Source organism: Mobula hypostoma, chromosome 10 (genome assembly GCF_963921235.1).
Source record: "Mobula hypostoma chromosome 10, sMobHyp1.1, whole genome shotgun sequence".
Lineage (NCBI taxonomy): Eukaryota > Metazoa > Chordata > Chondrichthyes > Myliobatiformes > Myliobatidae > Mobula > Mobula hypostoma.
In genome coordinates this window covers 52,612,257-52,631,844 of record NC_086106.1, presented here as the reverse complement: position 1 = coordinate 52,631,844, position 19,588 = coordinate 52,612,257, and the positions used below count along the sequence as shown (strand labels likewise).

The 19,588-nt window shown below is 41.0% G+C and overlaps 1 long non-coding RNA gene across 1 annotated transcript; it reads right to left on the bottom strand.

Moving 5' to 3' along the window:
* Window positions 1–1,882: 1,882 nt before the first annotated feature.
* Window positions 1,883–17,782, bottom strand: LOC134352901 (uncharacterized). Its single transcript, XR_010019498.1, has 4 exons — window positions 17,278–17,782; window positions 11,721–11,875; window positions 11,393–11,632; window positions 1,883–2,084 (listed from the first exon to the last, which is right to left on the bottom strand). It is a non-coding gene; the product is annotated as an uncharacterized LOC134352901 (long non-coding RNA).
* Between the last annotated feature and the right edge of the window lie 1,806 nt (window positions 17,783–19,588).

The window sequence follows — 19,588 nt, the reverse complement described above, 5'->3', positions numbered from 1 at the left end:
GAGTAGAATGCCTGGCTCAGAGTTGGAGTCATTTTCGCAGAAACCAAAGGGTTCCTTGTGGCAATACAGGACCAGATGGTTAACACAAAAAGTGATCAAAATATATAACAAAAGTCCAACAAATTTAAAATGATAAATGCAGAAAATGTCAAGAGAAACCAGGAACAATACAACACATTACGGGATCCTGCAGCAGTTTAACTCAGTCTGATTACTTACACAGGCACAATCAAGTGGCAAATCATTCACCAAAATCTTACTTTAAAATACAAACTCTTAAAAGTTAGCATACCTTACTATAAGTACAAGCCTGATCCAGTTTTAGAGTCAGAATCCTACAAATTATATTACAACTGATCCATTATTACAGATAGGACAATCCATAATAACTATCCAAATAATAATATTACAGGACTAACAGGCAATAACAATATATCTAGTAGATGTAGCCATTCCAAACATACAGAAATCAATAAGTGAAAAACACCAGAAATATGCTGAAATAAAAGAGGAAATTGAAAGACTATGGAACAGGAACAGGGTATACATTGTCCCAATAGGAATAACAACATCTGCTGTCATCCAAAAGTCATTACACAGTAGCATTAAACATTAGGGCTACACAGTAAATCTCCGGAGGGCCACAATACTAGAACCACTAGAATAGTCTGAGAGCTCCTAGCAATTGAGAGATGAGCATGCTTGGCCATGACAGTACCTCAGCTTTTACTAGCTTGAACTGGAAAAAAAAAAATATTAATTAATTAATTAATTATACTGAGAACATGAGGTGAAGAGTTCTTGAAAGTGGGTCCATAGTTGCCCAAGGAGGTATTGAGGTCAAGATCTTGGAGTTTATTGATTTGTTTTGAGAGGATGATAGTGTAGTCAATGAGAGCATCTTGATACAGTATATGCATCTTCACTGTCCATATGTTCCAGAGCTGAGTGAAGAGTCAATAAAATGGCATTTTCTGTAGACCTGTTGTGACAGCAGATCCAAGTCAATCCTCAAGCAGGAGTTGATATGCTTCATGAACAATCCTTCAAAGTGTGTCTTCACAGTGGACGTAGGTGCTACAGGACAAAAGTTATTGAGGCAGGTGACACATTCTTCTTGGGCACCAGTATGATTAAAGCCTGCTTGAAGAAGACGAGTACCTTAGACTGCTGTAGCAAGAAATAATCTGACAGTTATGTTGATTGTAGAATACAATGACATCACTGAGGTATGACCAAATTTGAAAGCAGCTGAGTTGTGGTGGTGAACTTTGCTCTCTGGAGAGTGAGGATATTAGGAAACTTTTCTTATAATGCAGATGCCTAAAATCAAGGAGCATAGTTTTATAGTGAGGAGTAGGAGGGTTAGAGGAGATCTGTGGAGAAATGTTTTCACCCTGGGCATTACTTCAATGTGTGACAAAGTGCCTGAGTAGGGATGGAGGCAGAGACTTGCACAACATTGAAGAACATATCTGGACAAGCAATTGAATCACCGAGGCGTGGAAGGCTATGGTTCAAGTGCAGGTAAATGGCATTAATGTAGGTAGGTACAGCATGGACATGGTGGGCTGAAAGGCCTCTTTCTGCACTGTCTCAGGTAGACAAGATAAACAAGCTGGAAGAAAGACGAAAGGATGGTTGATGCTTTGGGTCAGTTCCCAGTATCAAGTGCTGCCTCATCTAGCAATTCATTTGCTCTAAATTTCAGCAGACACTTGTATCACCACGAAAAGCTACACACAATTTTGATCACTTTTGTCCCTCTATTGCCATGTGACACATAGTGGGCTTGTATCTATTTCTAGATGTGCAACTGTGCCACGTGTAAAACATCACATCAGATGATAATGTCTGCCTTAAATCCCATAATCCTTTGTGTCCAGAAAATTACCTTATCCATCGCACTGATGTGAAGTGTCTCCAGCTCTGGGGTGAATCAGGAGGCTGTGGGGCTCACATTGGTAAGGACTGAAGGGAAAGGAGGTGACCGTCAATCCTGAGGGATTATCTTGGAAGAAGGTTGGTTGCAGCTCCAGTAGAGTATAATGAAGGCACCCTCTCTCCTCATAACCTGGGTGGCCCTTGAGAGAGAAGAGGTGGAAATACAGCAAATGGTCAAGTTGTGCAAAAAATTTAAATAAAATAAAACATAGATGCTGGAAATATTAAGTAAAACCAGAAAATGTTGGAAACGCAGGAGGTCAGGCAGCATCTGATGAAAGGGAAAGATAGTTAAGATTTCAGGGTGAAGATTCTTTGTCAGACTCTTAAGATGGAGGAAGGAACCAGAACAGAAATTGTTGGTCCTAATTCTTCAAGCACCCTGATAGTGGCCAGATCCAATATCTGACGCCTTCTCTGGCAATCTTCACTCATGGTAGATGGCCCAGAGCAGTGCAGGTATATCAAACATGATCTTGTCTTTTTTGTTTATTTGTGAACAATGTGGCAGCAGCTAGTCTGGTCTGCCTTTACCATAAGGTCATGGTTTTGAGCTGCTTCTTTGATTTGCTTAGAGTCTACAATCATTTCAGCTGCTGCAATATTTCCAAAACTGGCAAAAAAGGAGGGCAAATTTCCTGTCATTCTTGACATCCAAGACATTAATCAACTTAGATGGATTATTGCAATATGATAGTTGCCTGATTACTATTATTATTGCTTTTATTCCCGATTTACGCAATGAACTGGATATAAATTGCCTGGTTGTCATAGCGTTATATTTGTGCAACATTATTCCAAGCCAATGAATACCAGACATGACTATCATGACCACCACACTTTACTCCCATGGCAGGATCATATAATTGCAGGTGTGTTACAGAATGGTATTTAATTAATATGTATGTGTAGTATGTAAGCAGTAAATTAATGTGATTAATGTTGCATATAGTCATGAAACAGCAGAAACTGGAATCTCTTCCTTCCCCAGCCACCCCTTCTCTGGATCACCACCTTACAGATATATCTGCACCCCTCTCCACTCCTGAAACAATCAGCATCCCCATTCTTAATAATTTAATAGGTAGTCCCAGAGAGAAAGAGAACTGTAGTCTCTGAACGTTCAGCTGAAGAAGCAGGAACATGAATACTGAGGGTAGTGGAGCAGTAATCACCAACCACAAATGTTGCTCTTCCTTTCAACTATACATTCTCCTCAAGCCTACGAAGCATACTTGTTGACAGGCTCAACACCACTCAGGGTCTTTCACAGAGAACAGTAACTCCATTTCCCTTTCCACGGCTGCTACCTGACCTGCTGAGTGTTTTTGGTTCACCATCCAGGATAGAGCACCAGCAAACCAATCACCGCCCCACTCTGTCCACCACCAGTAAACAGTGTGCTACAGTGAGTCACATCACAGAGTGCACTGCAGTTACCAATCCACAATCTCGAGCACCAAGAAGATGAGGGCAACAGAGATTTGAGAACACCACAGAGCAGCTTTTTCTCCATGAAGTACCCCAGATTACCAGTCCTTCATCTAACTCAAGCCAGCTCCATTGCAGGCACTAGCCTCCACATCAACAAGGACACCTTCAAAAGGCAGTACTCAACATTGTGGATGCTCACCAGCCAAAACATGCCCTCTTCTCATTGCTACCATCAGGGAAGAGCTACAGGAGCCTGAAGACACACACTCAATATTTTAGGAACAGTTTCTTTTCCTCCACCATCAGATTTCTGAACAGACCATGAATACTACTTTCTGCTCTCTCTTTGCACTACTTTGAGGTACTGTATTTCTTATTGAAACATAGTAATTTGTCTATATTGCATTGTACTGCTGCCGCAAAACAAGAAATTTCATGACGTATGTCATTAAAAATAAACCTGCTTCTGATTCTCACTGGGTCTAACCTCTAGAACATCCCGTTCTCCAGCAGGACTGTGGGAGTACCTTCACTAGAGAGGCAAGGAGACTCAACCCCCTCTCATACAGAGATAGGCAATAAATGCTGGGCTTGCCGGCAGTATCCAGGTCACAAAACAGTGATTGGTATCAAAAGCTCACCTTTGATTAAAGGGTGTTTGTTAAAGAAAATGGCCCAGTGCACAATCTGGTGGATGCAAAGCAATGGATGTACTGCTGAGAAAGGAAGAGAAGATCATGTGGGTCAAATACTGAGTGGCTTATGCTGCAGCTCTGGTATTGATCTAATGTCATGCATGTACGCAGACTGAGAGAACTTAACTATTCACTTGTTATCATATTGACAACTTCTACACCACTGAGCTGGGATTGTTGCAAATGTTATTGTACATTTTTAAACCATTTAGTTGGGTTTTAAGAATAACTTCATAGAAAAGGGCAAGATAAAACTTTAAAACACAAATTGCTTGCCACATTGTGGAGTCTAATTTCTGGCAGGTTGAGCTGAGGTGTTGGTTACAGCTGTAAGGTAGTCTGTTGAGACTTGTTTATACTTAACTGGCCTTGCCAGCAATAAAACCTGCAGTTGTTCACATGGATGAGAGGAGTCTTTTAATTCATTGTCTAGAACAGCTCAAAGTACAAAGATGGAACAAATCTCCAAAGAGCGGTTCATCCTTTGTTAATCTTGTTCAGAACCTCACAGAGTCCTGAAGTACTTAACAGCCAGTGAAGTGAACATTGTAATCTGGGGAACACCGTTTCCGGTCTGCATGCAGCAGGCTCCATAGACACTGCATCAACTGTGTTGGAGACTTTGGAAGAGGAGTCAGCAAATTACTCCTTACAACTCTACTCCATTGTGACATTGTGCTGTGGAATCACTTGTGCTCAATACATGGGAAATTGGTTAAATTTCCCATCTGAGAGACAGCACTCCAACAGTACAGCATTGTCCCAGTATTCCAGTAGAGGATCAGCTTGGATAACCTGTTCCAGTTTCAGGAGGAGGGCTTAGAATGAGTTGTGTCTGTCCATCACAGGTAGGCAGAGTGAACTTAGCTACCTGGATGGACATTAATTCAAATGGCTTTTGCAACAATCACTAATTTCAAATGTAAAGCATGGCTGATAGCTGAATTTCAATTCCTCAGTTGTCACAGCCTCTGAATTACCTGTCCAGTAACATTACCGGCTTGTTACGTATAATTATTTACCGTTAATTTCGATTACACTTGAACTTGGTTTTCAAACTCAGGTCATGTATTCTGCTTCTCCTCTTTCAGGTTTTCTGAGTGATAAGATTCTCATGATATGTTTCCTTTGTAATTCTGCAAGTTGCAGACACATCAATTCCTAACGCTGCCTTCCAGTGAAGATTTCTAACCTGAAACAGTTAAAGAATATATCTGTGTCATGATTTGATAGATTTCTTAGCTCAATGTAAAACTGGCTTTGACCCTGTCCATTAGAATAGAGGGCACAACTGCAATTATCTTACATACCTAAACTCAATGTTGCATTGAAGACAATGAAAATGAAAGTATGCTGATTTACAGAAAGTCTCTGTGTTCTAAGCTAAATGTTTCTCTGTCACAACCTTTGACGTGCACAGAACGAGTGGAACATAGAACATAAAACACAGAACATAGTACAGCATAGGAACAAGACCTTCAGCCAACAATGTTGTGCCAAACCAATTAAATTAATAAAATCAAATGGCCATCTAAACAAATCTCATGCCTACACAAAATGCATATCCTTCCATTTACATCACATTCATGTGCCTATCTCAATGTCCCTTAAAAATCCCTAATATATCTGCCTCTACCACCATACCAGGCAGTGCATTCCAGACATCCACCACTGTCTTAATAAAAAACTTAACCCTCACATCCCCCTTGATCCTACCCCCTCTCACCTTCAATGTATGCCCTCTGGTATTAGACATTTCATCCCTGAGAAAAAGATACTGTCTGTCTACTCTAGCAACACACATCAAAGTTGCTGGTGAACGCAGCAGGCCAGGCAGCATCTGTAGGAAGAGGTGCAGTCGACGTTTCAGGCCGAGACCCTTCGTCAGGACTAACTGAAGGAAGAGTGAGTAAGGGATTTGAAAGTTGGAGGGGGAGGGGGAGATGCAAAATGATAGGAGAAGACAGGAGGGGGAGGGATAGAGCCAAGAGCTGGACAGGTGATAGGCAAAAGGGGATACGAGAGGATCATGGGACAGGAGGTCCCGGAAGAAAGACAAGGCGGGGGGGGGGACCCAGAGGATGGGCAAGAGGTATATTCATAGGGACAGAGGGAGAAAAAGGAGAGTGAGAGAAAGAATGTGTGCATAAAAATGAGTAACAGATGGGGTACGAGGGGGAGGTGGGGCCTTAGCAGAAGTTAGAGAAGTCGATGTTCATGCCATCAGGTTGGAGGCTACCCAGACGGAATATAAGGTGTTGTTCCTCCAACCTGAGTGTGGCTTCATCTTTACAGTAGAGGAGGTCGTGGATAGACATGTCAGAATGGGAATGGGATGTGGAATTAAAAGTGTGGCCACTGGGAGATCCTGCTTTCTCTGGCGGACAGAGCGTAGATGTTCAGCAAAGCGGTCTCCCAGTCTGCATCGGGTCTCGCCAATATACAAAAGGCCACATCGGGAGCACCGGACGCAGTATATCACCCCAGTCGACTCACAGGTGAGACCTGACACAGACTGGGAGACCGCTTTGCTGAACATCTACGCTTTGATGTGTGTTGCTTGAATTTCCAGCATCTGCAGAATTCCTGTTGTCTGTCTACTCTATCTCTGCCTCTCAGAATCTTGTAAACCTCCATCAGATCTCCCCTCAGTCTCTGCTGCTCCAGAGAAAACAACCCAAGTTTGTCCAACCTCTCATTATAGCACATGCCCTCTAATCCAGGCAGCATCCTGGTAAACCTCTTCTGTACCCTCTCCAAACCCTGGACATCTTTCCTATAGTGAGGTGAACAAAACTGTATACAATACTCTAGATGCATTTCTTGAACTGAATGTCCCAACTAATAAAGGCAAGTATGCCATAAGCCTTCTTAACCACCCTATCAACCTGTGTAGCCACTTCCAGGCAGCTATGAACTTGGACCCCAAGATCCCTCTGCTCATCAACACTGTTAAGTGTCTTGCCCTTAACAGTGTACTGTCTCTTCACATTTGACCTACCCAAGTGCAACACTTCTCGTTTGGTTGAGTTAATTTCAATCTGCCATTTCTCCACCCATATCTGTAACTAATCTATAGTCACCAGTCATCTACAGTACTGTGCAAAAGTCTTAGGCACATATATATAGCTAGGGTGCCTGAGACTTGTGCACAGTACTGTATTTGTTAACGTAGAGTGGAGCAAAGGATTTGGGAATGGTGAGGGTGGTGTGCCATGGGAGGGGTGTGGGACAGGCTGCAGAGAAGGAGAGCCAGCCGGGTTGGGGGGGGGTGTTGGTAGAGGTACAACACATCCAGCCCTGAGACACCAGGCAAGGTATTTTGATTCTAAATAATTGGTTTATTGATCATTACAGAATGTCTCTCTGATGCTTCCCGCTCCTTCCCCTCTCCCTTTCTATTTCCCCGACCATAATTCCCCTCTCCCTGCCCCCTTCCCACTCTCAGTCCACAATAGAGACCCATATCAGAATCAGCTTTATCATCAATCAGATATGTCATGAAATTTGTGTATTTTTAAAAAAAACAGCAGCAGTACAGTGCAATACATAAAATCACTACTGTACTGTGCAAAAATCTAGGCTCCCTCGCTATATATACTGTATGTACCTAAGACTTTTTACAGTTTTGTGTACTATCACTACCAAGCTTTGTATCTTCTACAGACTCAAAAACCCTCCCATCTACTGTAGATTTTCATCAAGGTCATTTATATACATCACAAACAGCAGAGTTCCCAGTGTACATTCCTGCAGAACACCACTAATCACAGACCTCCAGCTAGAATAAGTCCTTTTTTACCACCCATCTTCTAGGGCAAGCCAGTTCTGAACTCAAATGGCCAATTCCATATTGAATCCATGCATCTTAATCTTCTGGATGAGCCTCCCACGAGGGACCACCTGTGTAGGCAACATCCACAGTCATATAGCTGTGGATGTTGTCTACATGGATTTTAGTAAGTCATATGCTTTACTAAAAGCTGAGGAGACAACATCCACAGATCTTCCTTTATCAATTACCCTCATCACATCAAAAAACTGAATCGAGTTAGTAAGACACAACTCGCCTCGATGCAGTCGGTGCAAGGACAAGGTTTAATTGATGAGGATTGTAGATTTGGACTCTCAGGTTTATGATGTGTTCTAGTTGTGGTTGCTCTTTTTCGTTTCTACTTTTGGGTAATTTTCCAATCAGGATGGCCTGCAGAAAATGAACACAGAGATAATTGTATAGTCTGTGTTTTTGTTCGTTTTTTGTTGCCCCTTGTGCAATTTTTTTTGCATATGGGTGGAGCGGGGGGGTGGGGTTTGATATTTTTCTTTGATTGGGTTGGTTCCCTGGTTCTTCTTTGGTTCCTGACTGTTTGTGGAGGAGACAAGTCTCAGGGTTCGATACTGCAAACATACTTTAATAATAATGTTGGGGAAGTCCAGAACAAGGGGTCACAGTTTGAGGATAAAGGGGAAGCCTTTTAGGACCGAGATTAGGAAAAACTTCTTCACACAGAGAGTGGTGAATCTGTGGAATTCTCTGCCACAGGAAACAGTTGAGGCCAGTTCATTGGCTATATTTAAGAGGGAGTTAGATATGGCCCTTGTGGCTATGGGGATCAGGGGGTATGGAGGGAAGGCTGGGGCGGGGTTCTGAGTTGGATGATCAGCCATGATCATAATAAATGGCGGTGCAGGCTCGAAGGGCCGAATGGCCTACTCCTGCACCTATTTTCTATGTTTCTATGTTTCTATAAATGTACTTTGAATCTTGAATCGTTGAAAAAAGCAATGCTGGCTCTCCCTAATTAGGTCATGGTTTTCCAAATGCTCTTAAATCCTATGCTTAGGAATTCCCTCCAGGAACTTCCCTACTACTGATGTGTGATTCACTGGTCTATAGTTTCAGGATTATCCTTAGTTCCCTTCTTGAACAATAGAACAACATTTGCTGCTCACCAGTCCTCCTGGACAGCAACTGTGGCTAGAGACAAGGCAAAGATATTGTTCAAGGCCCCAGCAATCTCTTCACTTGCCTTTCTCAATATCCTCAGGTATATCCCATCAGGCACTGGGGACTTATCCACCTTAATGCTCTTTAAGAGAACCAACATTACTTCCTCCTTTACTTTGAAGTGTCCTTGCATATCAATATATTCAGCACCGATCTCCCTGACCTCCAAGTTTTTCTTGGTAAATACTGATGAAAAATACCCATTATGGACCTCACCCACTTCCTTCGCATCACATCCAAGCAAATGTTCTCCCCTTTATCCTTGAGTGATCCTACCCTCTCCCTGGTCATCTTCTTGCTCCTGATGTATGTATAGAATGCCTTGGGACTGTCTTTAATTCTACTTGCCAAGGACTCATCGTGGCCCCTCCTGGCTTTCCTAATTCTCTTCTAAAGTTCTTTTTTGGCTTCTTTTTAATCCTCAAGTGCTGCTTTTGATTCCAGCTTCCTAAACTTTACATACTTTTTCTTGACTAAATTCATCACCTGCCTCGACATCCAAGTTTCTCTGACCTTGCCATCCTTGTCCTTCCTTCTGACTGGAACATACCTGGCCTGATGCTGTGCAGTTGGACTTTAAACATGCTCCGTATGTCGGATGTGGACTTGCCCAAGACAGCTGTTCCCAATTAATTCTGTCTTGCTCCTGCCGAATACTCTCATAATTTGTCATTCTCCAATTTAATACTCTACTGCAAGGTTCATACTTACCCTTATCTAAAACGGTCTTAAAATTTAAGGATTTGTGGTCACTGTCCCCGACTGTTGGGGATTGCACACCTGCCATTTCAGACAAAATTTGTGGGGGATTTGAGAATTCAACTTGCTCGTCATCAAAGGGATCCAACAAAGATAAGCCATGATTGTGGCTGTTTGAGGACCTTCACAGTCTACTCTAATCCAAGAAAATTCCAATTATCTGGTTGTTTTGGGATTCTGGTCGTGCCAGATTTGTAGATTTTCCAGACTTAATTTTATTCACCCTGCCGTATTTTTCATTCATTTTTTTTTAGATATGAGACTACACCACATCATAATACATTTCCCAGTGAGTCCTGTTTAGGTTAAAGAGAGTGTTGGGAACTGGGGCCCAAGCAGGTTGGAAGGGATGATAGAATTGGGGCCCTGGTGAGTGGTAAAGGAACGTGAGACCCCAGGTTTCATGAGCTGGAAAGAAGCATATGTACTAGAACCTCTTTGATTGGATGGAAAGTGCAAGAACTTGGGCTCAGTGAGCTGCAAGGAAGCCTGGGAACTGGAACCCCTTTGAATGGATCTGGAGTGCAGGAACCAGAGCCCAGTGAGTGAAAGAGAATGTGCCAAACTTCACCCAGTGATTCTGGGGTTTCAGAATTATTTGACGGCAGATAATCAGAGTTTTACTATACCGCCTCATTGCAGGATAAATCTCTTTCCCATGTTTCCAAGTAACAGGGGTGAATATACATGAGCTAATGATGAACTTTGAGTAAGTAGGCAAGGACGCAGTAAAGAGGTCCATGGTGATTTCTACATGTCATGTTCTGATCCAGAACTTCAGTTATTTGCAAATATGGTGCTGGTTGAAGTTCCTAAACCTGTCTTACAGGGAAAAAGAGGACAAGCTGATGTTTTTGAAGTATGTTTTTGCAAACTCTGGATGTTAAAAACACATTGCAACCAATTAAAAGTTTTAGAAATTCAGATGCTGCTTAGAACGTGTGGTGAGATGATATGTAGGATCCCACTAGTAGGAGTGTGGTAATGGCCAGACAATAGCTTTAGTCAGAAATCTGTCAGTGCACCAGGAGAAGCCCCACTAGACTTCTTTGAATGTCGGTGCAGAATCAGGAGAGGGCAGATGAGGCTTGACTCTAATGCGCCACATGCATGCGAACTCCTCCAGTACTACGACACTCCTTTAGTACTGTGTTGTGTATTGTGTTTCAGTACACAGGCTACATCCTGCCGAAGGGTTTCGGCCCAAAACATCGACAATACTCTTTTCCATAGATGCTGCCAGGCCTGCTGAGTTCCTCCAGCATTTTGTGTATGTTGTTTGGATTTCCAGCATCTGCAGACTTTCTTGTTTGTAACTTCAGCTACGATTGCTGAAAGGTGAGATCAATAGCCACCACCAAGACATAGAAGAGGCTGGAGATTTAAAATTGTACTGGTGATCATCCTGTTTACCAGTAACTTGATCTGCTTTTGAAAAGACTGATTGTGTGCACTTGTGTAAGACAGGGAAATGTAGAGCAATTTGACAGGAAGCTGCTTTAGACTGTGACAGCTATCGCTCAGAGACAGCTGAGAAGAGATGGGTACGTACCCAATTTCGATGTCAGCAGGGTATGCAAGGATGGCACGGTAGCGTAGTGGTTAGCATTACACATTATCCAGCGACTGTGCAGTTCAGTTCCCGCCGTGAATTTGTACGTCCTTCCTGTAACCGCATGGGTTTCCTCCGAGAGTCCAGAGACGTACCAGTTTGTAAATTGTCCCGTGATTAGGCTCGGATTAAGTCGGTTTGCTGAGCGGTGCAGCTCAAAGGGTTTGCTCCCTGCTGTATCTGGATAGATAAGGAGGCAGAGAAAGTCAGCTTTCATAACAAGTAATCAGAGCACTTACTTTCTGACATCAGTAAACTTGTGACTTACCTGGGGAAATTGTAACAGGTGCAAAACATGAACGGCCAGAGTTGTCCAGAGTCTCTCACAGCCTAATCTAAGACCAGTGCTTTGTTTTATTTCTGGTTTGTAATTATCCCATTGCTTACGGAATGCTTCTGTAAGGTTTAGCTGGTGCCTTGAGTCTGGAAAAATCGTTCCTTTATCAGAACAGTTTATCAGTCCCATTTTTTCCCCAATGCACTCAATATTTTTACCTCAAATATTTACTCATTTCTGTTCCTGCCACTAAGAAATCACAATTTCTTCTGCTCAATGATTAACAATTCACTTTATGGTTTAGGTGAAGATCAGCCCTTCTGGACTCAGAATCCAAATCTATAGGAAAAATAATAGCAACACACATCAAAGTTGCTGGTGAACGCAGCAGGCCAGGCAGCATCTATAGGAAGAGGTACAGTCGACGTTTCGGGCAGAGACCCTTCGTCAGGACCAACTGAAGGAAGAGTTAGTAAGAGATTTGAAAGTGGGAGGGGGAGGGGGAGATCCAAAATGATAGGAGAAGACAGGAGGGGGAGGGATGGAGCCAAGAGCTGGACAGGTGATTGGCAAAGGGGATATGAGAGGATCATGGGACAGGAGGCCCAGGGAGAAGGAAAAGGAAGGGGGGGAAAACCCAGAGGATGGGCAAGGGGTATAGTCTGAGGGTCAGAGGGAGGAAAAGGAGAGAGAGAAAGAATGTGCGTATATAAATAAATAATGGATGGGGTACGAGGGGGAGGTGGGGCATTAGCGGAAGTTAGAGAAGTCGATGCTCATGCCGTCAGGTTGGAGGCTACCCAGACGGAATATAAGGTGTTGTTCCTCCAACCTGAGTGTGGCTTCATCTTTACAGTAGAGGAGGCCGTGGATAGACATGTCAGAATGGGAATGGGATGTGGAATTAAAATGTGTGGCCACTGGGAGATCCTGCTTTCTTTGGTGGACAGAGCGTAGGTGTTCAGCAAAATGGTCTCCCACTCTGCGTCGGGTCTCGCCAATATATAGAAGGCCACATCGGGAGCACTGGACACAGTATATCACCCCAGTTGACTCACAGGTGAAGTATCGCCTCACCTGGAAGGGATTGTCTGGGGCCCTGAATGGTGGTAAGGGAGGAAGTGTAAGGGCATGTGTAGCACTTGTTCCACTTACAAGGATAAGTGCCAGGAGGGAGATCAGTGGGGAGGGATGGGGGGGATGAATGGACAAGGGAGTCGTGTAGGGAGCGATCCCTGCGGAATGCAGAGAGAGGGGAGAGGGAAAGATGTGCTTAGTGGTGGGATCCCGACTTTCAAATCTCTTACTAGCTCTTCCTTCAGTTAGTCCTGATGAAGGGTCTCAGCCCGAAACATCGATTGTACCTCTTCCTAGAGATGCTGCCTGGCCTGCTGCGTTCACCAGCAACTTTGATATGTGTTGCTTGAGTTTCCAGCATCTGCAGAATTCCTCTTGTTTGCGTCTATAGGAAAAATGCTCATTTTGCTGTTGTTCAAAGAAGCTAATGTTTTCAGGTGAACAAAAACAGGCTGTTCAGGAAAGGCCATTTGCCCAATAAACTTGAAAAAACGTTAGAATCTGGCTTATGTATCTAGAATCAAACAGAAAAAAATGAGAAAATTGAATATTAAAGTAAAGCCATAAGAAATAAGAAAAGGTTATGATATCTTGAAAGAAAGGAAAGCAAGTAATGTGCGTCCCTTAAAGGAAAGGCAGGGGAAATTATACTGGGGATTAAGGAAATGGTTGAGACATTTAAGAAAGACTTTATTCTTCACAGTTGATTACACAATGGACATAATGAAGATAGTGGGAGCCAAGAGGCCAATGACAATGAAAGGATTTTCTTTTTTTTCCACATGTTCATCATTCCTATTCAAGAATTGATTATTTCTTTATTGATTCTCGTCTTATCTCTTCAGTGATTAAATGTGATTATGACTCTATAACCATTTCGGATCATGGTCCACTTAAGCTTTCTATTAAAATTCAGGCCAATACCCAAAATAATAGACAATGGCGTTTTAATTCGCTGTAGCTTCAGGACTCGGACTTTGTTAACTTTATGAATGAACAGATTGATCTTTTTTTTACAATCAACTATACAGAAGGATATTTCTGTGAACATTCTTTGGGATACTTTTAAAGCTTATATTCGTGGTCAGATTATCTCGTATTCTGCTGCTTTGAGGAAGAAGCTGAAGCAGGAGGAGTTGGTAATTGTGGACAAGATTAAGGAAATTGATAAGAAATATGTTACAGCTCCCTCTGAGGAGTTGTATAAACAAAGAACTGAACTTCAAATGGAACACAGTTTATTACTTTCGTCCTCGATTGTAAACCAATTAAAGAAAACAAGAAGTGAATTTTATGTACACAGTGACAAAATTGGCAAACTGTTGGCTAACCAATTGAAGTCTAATTATGCTAAATCTCAAATTAATCAGATTTATAATCAAAATGACCGACTGATACTTGATCATGCGGGGATTAATCAAACTTTCTTTGATTTTTATTCTTCCTTATATCAATCAGAGTCTCCTCGAGACTCTAAATATATGAATGATTTTTTAGATAACCCAGACTTCCCTGAGATTTCACAGGATATGTCTTCTATGCTAGATACTCCCATTACCACTGATAAGATTAAGAATGTTATTTCCTCTATGAACCTGGGGAAAGCTCCTGGCCCTGATGGGTTTACCGTAGAATTTTATAAATGTTTTGCACCTTCATTAATCCCTTGGTTCTGTAGGGTTTTTGAGGCTTCATTAAAACTTGGTAAACTTCCCGAATCTTTCAATAGAGCGTCAATCTCTCTAATATTAAAGAAGGATAAAGATCCTGCTCAATGTGCATCTTATAGACCAATATCTTTATTAAATGTTGACTCTAAAATTTTTTCTAAGTTATTAGCAAACAGATTAGAAAACGTACTTCCTTTTATTATTTCGGAAGACCAAACGGGTTTTATTAAAGGTCGTTACTCTTTTTATAACATTCGCACACTGTTAAATATTGTTTATACCCCCTCACAAAATGTTCCTGAGTGTGTAATCTCTTTAGATGCTGAGAAAGCTTTTGATAGAGTAGAATGGCCTTACTTATTTAAGGTGCTTGAAATGTTTAATTTTAGCTCGAAATTTATATCCTGGATCAAACTGTTATATCATTCTCCTGTGGCCTCGGTCCGTACTAACTCTCTAAGCTCACTTTTTTTCCCCTCTTTTTCGAGGTACTCGACAAGGTTGTCCTCTTAGTCCTTTATTATTTGATATTGCATTAGAACCTCTTGCAATTGCCATTCAAGAATCTCCAAATATTACTGGGATAACTCGGGGCTTAAAGTCCCATAAAATATCACTCTATGCTGATGACTTACTTTTATATATTTCTAATCCTCAAAAATCCATCCCTGCTGTTTTAGAGTTATTAGTACAATTTAGTCTCTTTTCAGGTTATAAATTAAATCTTAGTAAGAGTGAACTTTTCCCGATTAATAAACAACTTCCCTTATATCATAACTTTCCATTTAAATTGATTAATAATTATTTTTCATATCTTGGGATTAAAATTACTTGTAAACACAAAGATTTATTTAAGATTAACTTTTTACCCTTAATTGACCATATTATTCAACTTTCATCTAAATGGTTTCCTTTATATTTAACTTTGATTGGTCGTATTAATGCAGTTAAGATGTTTTTTCTGCCAAAATTTCTATATATATTTCAGGCATTACCGATTTTTGTTCCAAAATCTCTTTTTGATAAAGTTGACTCAAAAATTTCTTCATTTATTTGGCAAAATAAAAACCCGACACTGGGTAAAATACATTTACAGAAAGCTAAGAGAGATGGAGGTTTAGCATTACCTAACTTTAGAATATTGGGCAATCAATATTCGACTTATGAAATTTTGGTTACTTGACCAGGATATACTATCCATTCCTAAATGGGTAGCATTGGAGTTACAATCTGTTCAGGGCTATACACTTGGCTCTATTTTAGGTTCCTCTCTTCCTTTTGATTTGAAACGCCTTAAACAGGTATCTAACCCGATAGTTAAATATACCTTACGTATTTGGTTCCAATTCAGAAAATTTTTTGATCTTAACCAATTTGGGCTAGCGATTCCTATTTTAGGTAACATATTTTTTCCTCCCTCTTTTACGGACAGTGCTTTCCAAATTTGGAAGACTAAGGGTATTTCACGGTTTTTGGATTTATTTTTAGATGGTTCCCTTATGTCTTTTGAACAATTATCTAATAAATGTAATTTATCAAGAATACATTTTTTTAGGTATCTACAAGTTAGAAATTTCCTAAGTACTATACTTTCTTCTTTTCCAATGCTTCCTCCTACATACGTTTTAGATACTATAATTAACCTTAATCCATGTCAGAAAGGTGCATCGGCTATGATTTATAATATTATTATGAAACTTAGGAAAGCTCCATTTGATAAGATTAGGGTAGATTGGGAACAGGAATTGAGGTCTATCATTTCCGTGGATGACTGGGGGCAGATTTTACAATTAGTCAATACTTCCTCTATCTGTGCTAAACATTCCCTAATTCAATTTAAAGTTGTTCATAGAGCACATATATCCAAAGATAAATTAGCTCGCTTTTATTCTCATATTAATCCTTTTTGTGATAGATGTCTGGAGAAGATAGCCTCTTTAACTCATATGTTTTGGTCTTGTCCTACTCTGGAAATTTTTTGGAGAGACATTTTTAATATTATCTCAAAGGTATTGAATATAGATATCTCTCCTCACCCTATTAATGCTATCTTTGGACTACCTAAAATTTCCAGTAATCTTTCTCCTTCAGCCCGTAGAATGATTGCATTTCTTACTTTAATGGCGAAAAGATGTATCTTACAACATTGGAAAGAGCTTAACGCTCCAACCACCTTTTTTTGGTTTTCTCAGACGATATTATGCTTGAATTTGGAGAAAATTAGAAGCAATCTTTATGATTCCTCACTTAAATTTGAACAGACCTGGAGATCTTTTATTCAATATTTTCATTTAATGTAATTTTTTTTTCTTCTCTTTTTTGCTCCATATTTATATACCCTTCTTGTTTTTTTTAACTGTTTTTAATGGAGGTCGGGTTTGAGGACGTGATTTTAAGTTCTTTAACTCTATTTGGTTCCAAGTTAGCCCATTGCTTTGCTTTGCTTTTAGTTTAGTTGCACGGTGGGTTTTTTTGGGGTTTTTTTTTTCCTTTTCTTTATTGATATATATATATAAATTAGTATACTATTATGTTACCTTAGTATGTTATGTTTAAATTACATTGTTTGTATCACTTTTTTTCTGTATTAATATCTCCTGTAATTTTATTATATTCTAACAGTGTATTAGTGCCTATATGGCTTACCCTTTTGTATACTTATTCAATAAAAAGATTTAAAAAGAAAGACAATGAAAGGAAAGTAATTAATATCATTAAAGGGAAAGTGTTAGTGCTCTCCCTATCACCTCCCGGCTTCTCACTTCATACCACTCCCCAACAAACCCACCTTCCCCACTCACCTGATTTCTCTTATCACCTGTCAATTTGTAGTCTTTCCCCTCCCTCTAACTTCTTATTCTGGCTTCTTCCTCATTGCCTTTCAGTTCTGATGAAGGGTCCTGGACTGAGAAGAACACTGCGTACTCCCCTCCATAGATGCTGCATGACCACTCGTGTTCCTTCATCAATTTGTATGTGTTGCTCTGGATTTCCAGCATCCACAGATCTCTTGTGTTCAGTGCTAAGACCTCGGAGTTGGTAGTCCCCATCCTCATATTCCAAACAAGAATGCATTTGGTGTAATCATCAAGAATTTCTTAGAACATTACTACTCAGGAAAGAGGGGCAATGAGAAAATTAGAACAAGTAGGCTTTGACTGGTATCAATTCTCAGGAAAATGCTCAAATCCACTATTAAGGAAGTGGTAACAAGGGACAGTGAAGCTTGATATAATTGAGCAGAGGTGACAGTGGTTTGAAACAGAAGTTGGTTTGCCAAGCAAGCATTTTTGAAGAAGTAACCAGGAAAACAGGTTGGGAAGAGCCCGTATTTCTGGATTGACAAAGGGAATTCAATAAGGTAGCAACACAAACTTAAGGCTTATTCTCTGCAGAAATTCTCTGATGATTCAGCAACAGGTGGGTGTATAAAGGGAGGGAGGCCTTGATGGAGGACTTTGCCAAATGTTGCAAGCTGAATCATCTGCAGCTCAACAGCTGTAAGACAAGGGAGATGGTGATAGACTTTAGGAAGATTAAGCCTGCACTGCTCCCTGGAGATGGTGAGGACTTGGATGTGGTGAGGACCTACAAGCACCTGGGGGTGCACCTGGATGACAGACTTGAGTGGAGCACCAACGCAGAGGCTGGGTACAAGAAGGGCCAGAGTCACCTCTGCTTCCTGAGGAGACTGAGGTTCTTTGGCACATGCAGGCCTCTCCTTCACATGTTCTACTAGTCTATTGTCACCTGTACAATCTTCTCTGTGGTGGTGCACTGGGGCAATGACATCAACATGGGTGATGCCAACAGGCTCAATAAACTGATTAGAAAGGCTGGAATCAAACTGGACACCCTAGAGGTTGTAGTAGAACAAAGGACCCTACAGAAAATCCTGACAATTCTGGACAATGTTTCTCACCCTCTGCGTGCCACCTTGGCAGAAGAGAGGAGCACTTTTAGTAATAGACTAAGACAACTGCACTGCTCCAAAGAGCACTATATGAGGTCATTCTTACCCTCGGCCATTAGGCTCTGTAATAAGTCAACCTCTAGCCGGGGAAGTGGTGACCCCCTCCTGTTAGGTTGTTTGAGGTAACTAATTTTTCATTCTTTCTTACTTCTCTTCTAATATTTTTATATCTGTGCATTTGCAATGCTGCTGTAACTGTGATCTCCTTTGGGATCTAGGAAGTATTTTTGGGGGTCTGGTGCTTTGCTAGGCTGGTAAGCTGTTTTGTTAAACTCCAGGAGTAGAGTAGACATGGCGATAATAAATACAATAACTACAGTGATGAACGCAAGGCAGCTGAATGTATAATAGTGCAAGCTGAGGTAGTGCAAACAGAAAAGATAATGACACATTAACAAAAGAGGTAGAATTAATAGTTCAAGAACATTTAGTACTGCGGCGGGGGGATGTAAGAAAGGTGATTGGTTGAGGGGTTAGATGTAGTGAGGAAGAAGCTGTTCTTGTCTGGTTGTCTGGGTTTTCAAACTACTGTATCCTCTCCCATAAGGTAGAAGAGAGAAAATGAAATGACCAGCTCTTTTGTCTTGCTGACATTATAGGCTTATTTATTGTTCTGACACCATTCCTCTTTCACGTGCTCCATTTCATGATTGTAAGAATGGCATCATCAGGGAACCTAAAGATTGAGTCGGGCGTTTGCTGGATATGAGGAAGCATTTCTTCATGAAGAACTACGTGTCTTCAGAATTTCCTTTCCCAAGGAGCTGTGGGTTTCGATTCGCTCAGAATAAAGACTGAGATCAGTCTGGTTTTTTGGACTTAAAGTGGATGAAAGGTATGAGGGATCAGATGTGAAGCTGAAGATGATTTAAAGATCAATAATGGTGGTATGGAGAAAATTGGCTGGATTTTAATACCTCTTCTAATCCCTACTTCCTGCAATTGCATGAATTTAAAAGTTATACGTCCTAAGTTCTGCAAAGTTTTATTTTGCAATCCCAGAAGAATATGCACCTGACACTAAAAATCTGTTCACTTGACTCCCCCACCACCTTGGATTAAGTAGCCAGGTGCTACCCTGTGCTCCCTGATGCCTGTGGAAAGCGTACTTACCACCACCGATGTGTACGACATTCTGC